This window comes from Echinops telfairi, unplaced genomic scaffold, assembly GCF_000313985.2.
Source record: "Echinops telfairi isolate 266 unplaced genomic scaffold, ASM31398v2 ScPeMD7_22;HRSCAF=79, whole genome shotgun sequence".
Lineage (NCBI taxonomy): Eukaryota > Metazoa > Chordata > Mammalia > Afrosoricida > Tenrecidae > Echinops > Echinops telfairi.
Genome location: NW_022103919.1, coordinates 3831548 through 3836235, shown reverse-complemented (window position 1 = coordinate 3836235; position 4688 = coordinate 3831548).

The window sequence follows — 4688 nt, the reverse complement described above, 5'->3', positions numbered from 1 at the left end:
AGTCCCGTTGTTTTCTCCTCCAGATTGTTCATCCAGCTTTATTATCTTTAAAATCATTTTGGATTCAATCAAACAACAACAAAGCCAAGAGTGTGTATTCCTGGGAGAGGAGGGGACAGGAGGCCACAGTGTCTGGATTCAGGCCGGTTCCAAAGGCTGGCTCTAGGAGGGAGGAGCCTTTAGACTTTATACGGTATCCACACGGCGGCTTGGCAAGGCCCCAGGGTGTGACTGAGGTCACTGTGGATGCCATTGAGTGTTGTCACAGAGGCTTTCCAGGTGCCCAGGGGTCATCTACGGGCTGGCCACAATTACAGTGTCTTCTGGTTAGGGAGGTAGCTGGTAGCTGCCCAGGCAGCTTGGGTCATGGGGAGAATGGCCACTGACTACGAGCCCCTAGCCTGGGAGCAAAGAGGCCCCAATTCTTAGAGGCCTGGGAAACTGGGCTGGAAGGCCCCTCAAAACCAGGGAATCTGTTCCTGTGCTCCCTCTCCCGGTGTGGTTGGGGCTCTTTCGTTCTGCAAAGAGCCTGAGTTGCCCCCATGACACACTCCCAGGCATTTCTCTTGAAATAAGAACAGTAATAGTAATGGTCTGGGTTGGGTGCCAACTTCCTCAGGCAGCCATGCTAAGTGATCTTCATGTGTTAGCGCAGAGATTTCTCACGACCAGCCTCCAAGAACGCGATGATTCGCAGCCTCATTTCAGAAATGAGGTTCAGGAAGGTTCAGTACTTGATCAGAAGTCACTTAGCCAGTAAATGATGTCACCCCCAGGTGTGTCTGATCCCAGAGCCCATGCATCACAGGCACACACACACACACACACACACACAGACACCGTCAAACTGTGCCTCAATGCCCAGAGAAAGTCACTGTTGATGATTTGGTGGTCCTGGTACACACACATGGGCTAAAACCGATCATCCAAAGAGGGAAAGAATAAAAAATAAAACAGCACAGAGGGAAAGAATGGGCACTCACTGCCTATGAGCCCCTGGTGGTATAACGGTTACCAGTTGGGCTGCTAACTGCAAGGCCAGCAGTTCAAACCCACCAGCCGCTTCATGGGAGAAAGAAAGATGGGGCTTTCTACTCCCGTAAAGAGTGACAGTCTGGGAAGCTCTCAGGGGCAGTTCTACCCTGTCCTGTGGAGTCGCTATGAGGCAGCATGGACTCGATGGCAGTGAGTTTGGTTTTTGAGTTTTTCAAAAACTAGAAAAAGGGGGAAGGTAGCACATTTACGATGGAGAAATCCGACAAACTCCCTTAGGCAAGCTCCCCTGGCCTGCGATGCCATGTAAGGAGCCTTCGTGGCACGCTGGGCCGCTAACCCCAGAGACGGAGAGAGGGTGCAGACCCACCTTGCAGGAGAAAGAGGAAGCTGCCTGCGTGCGTCCATGAAGGTCTGTGCTCTCACAAGCCTCTACAGTGTCGCTTTGAGTCGGAATTGGATCGAGGGCTGTGGGTTTGGGTAGGTGGTCAGTGCCCCTGATGGGATGGGATGAGAAGGATACTCACTCACCTCAGTGATATTCTTTCCCAAAAAACTCTTACCCCATTCTAATCATAAGAGAGTCTCAGCCAAATCCAACTGGGAGGACCTTGTACTGATAACCTGGCCATCCAAAAGCCATTCAAAACAAAACAAAAAACCCAAAACACTGCCATGGAGTTAATGCTGACTCACAGTAACCCTGTAGGACAGGGTAAGGCTGCCCCTGTGGGTTTCCCAGACAGTACCACTTTACGGGAGTAGGAGCCCCATCTTTTTCCTGAAGAGTGGCGGGTGGTTTTGAACTACTGACCTGACCTTGTGGTTAGCGGCCTAATGCATAACCTACTAAGCCACCAATGCGCCTCATGCACAGTGTAGAGTTGAGTTAATAGAATGCACCAGCCTCAGTGTCTTAATACCAGTGTTCACAGGGGAGGAAACCGGGTGAGAGGTGTATGGTAATCCTCTGCTAATCTTTGCAATTTCTCCATAGACCTAAAACTATCTCAAAACAATGAGTTTATTGTAAACAAAGAACGAAGAGAGGGAGCTGGCCAACCACACTGAGCAAGGAGAAGTGGTAGGCTGGAGGTGAAACGTGAGTCCACCTTGATTGGAACAATAGAAGGAATAGCTGACCGTGGGAAGGTGGGCACCGCCTCTGCTTGAGAGAGATTCAGTCGGAGCACCTTAGCGAAGGTGCAAACATAGTGACATACACAAGGAAAGTGGTGGTGACTGGTGGCGTAGTGCCTTGGGTTGCTATGTAGTGGTCAGCAGTTCAAAAGCACCAGCTGCTTCTCAGGATCAAGACCAGGCTCTCGACTCCCCTAAAAAGTTATCGTCTCAGAAGCCCACGGGGGCAGTGCTACCTGGTCCTCCAGGGTCACTATGGGTCAGAATTGACCTGAAGCAGTGAGCTTGGTTTTGGGTGGTGACAAAAAAGATGAAGATGTCCCAGAGGAAGTAATGCTGAGAGGGAAAAACCAAACAACTTCCCATTGAAAGGAACGCTCAGAGACAACGCATAAAATAAAATGTGAATCTTACCATAGTGAATGATGGGGGAGTGCGGAGTGGAGACCCAAAGCCCATTTGTAGGCCACTGGAGATCCCTTTGCAGAAGGGTCTTGGGGAGGAGACGAGCCAGTCAGGGTGCGATGTAGCAATGATGAGAAATACAACTTTCCTCTAGTTCCTAAATGCCTCCTCCCTCCCACGCCCCACTATCATGATCCGAATTCTACCTTGCAAGTCTGGCTAGACTAGAGGATGTACACTGATACAGATAGGAACTAGAAACACAGGGAATCCAGGGTGAGTGATCCCTTCAGGACCAGTGGTGTGAGTGGTGATACTGGGAGGGTAGAGGGAAGGTGGGTTGGAAAGGGGGAACCGATTACAAGGATCTCATGTGACCTCCTCCCTGGGGGAAGGACAACAGAAAAGTGGGTGAAGGGAGACGTCGGACAGGGCAAGATATGACAAAATAATAATTTATAAATGATCAAAGGCGCATGAGGGAAGGGGGAGCGGGGAGGGAGGGGAAAAATGAGCTGATGCCAGGGGCTTAAGTGGAGAGGAAATGTTTTGAGAATGATGAGGGCAATGAATGTACAAATGTGCTTTACACGATTAATGTATGGATGGATTGTGATGAGTTGTATGAGCCCTTAATAAAATGACTAAAATAAAAATGTGAGAAGTTGATTCAAATTTAGAAGGGAGGATGGTGATTTTCTGAGACAGAAAAAAAATGTCACTATGTAAGGACCCTTGATCATATTACTTTTCTTGGGTACATGTTATAAAGAAATGAACACTTGAGTTCCCAGTGCCCTGGGAGTTGGAGTCACAGAGGACTCAGGGAGTGAGCATTGCTGCTGTCCAGTGGACTCGGGCCCTGGGCAGCCTGTGTGTGCAGAGTAGACCTGTGTTCAGAAGTCGCCAGGCCTTTCTTCTGAGGGCTTGGAATCGCCAAGTTTCCTGCTAGTTGTTGAGTGCTTCCCAGTTTGTGCTACCCAGGGACTCTACAATGAGTATTCGCTTGACTTTTTTCCCCCTCTTCCCTATGGTTGCACACATGGGGCTGCTATCTACAAGGTCAGCAGTTCGAAACCAGCAACCGCTCTGCAGGAGAAAGACAGGACTTTCTACTCAAGTAAATAGTTCCCGTCTGGGAAACTCACAGGGGCAGTTCTACTCAGTCCTATAGGGTCACTCTGAACCAGCCTTGTCTCGGTGGCAGTGAGGGTTTTGGTTTTTCGATACACTTATAATAAGAGGCCTGGTGGCATCATGGTTACCCGTTGGCCAACAGTTTGAAACCCCCAGCCACTCCTCGGGAGCAAGACAGGGTTTTCTGCTCCTGTAGAGAGGGGCAGTCTCACATTCCCTCAGGGTTAGTTCTTCCCTTTCCTATAGGATCGCTTTGAGTCAGCACTGACTCCATGGCTATAAGGGGTTTTTGTGTGCTGTGTGCTTATAATAGACCCTACGAGAGCTTGTAGTGTTTTGACGGATTTTTAAAAGATACAAAACAATTTTGATCTTTTAAATTAGTTTCACTCACTGCTATCGAGACAATTCTATATTTTACTTTCATAGCTGGTGAAAATACGCCCGGTCAAGCCCAAGCCCATTCACGTTTCTTTTTCTTTTTTTAAAACATTTTATTAAAAAAATAAATAAATAAAAATAAAAAATAAACCATTTTATTGGGGGCTCTTACAGCTCATATCACAACCCATCCATCCATCCATTGTGTCAAGCACATTTGTACATATGTTGCCATCACCATTTTCAAAACATTTAATTTCTACTTGAGCCCTTGGTATCAGCTCATTTTCCCACCCCCTTGCCCTCCCCTCCCTCCTTCATGAACCCTTGATAATTTATAATTTTTTTTAATGTCTTACACTACACTGACCCATGTCTCCCTTCACCCACTTTTATGTTGTTTGTACCCCTGGGAGGGGGTTATAGATAGATCATTGTGATCTGTTCCCTCTTTCTCCCCGCACCTTCCCCTTCCCCTCTTGGTACGGCTACTCTCAATTGGTCCTGAGGGGTTTACCTGTCCTGGATTCCCTGTGTTTCCAGTTCTTATCTGTACTAGTGTACATGCTCTGGTCTAGCCAGATTTGTAAGGTAGAATTGGGGTCATGGTAGTGGGGGCAGGAAGCATTAAG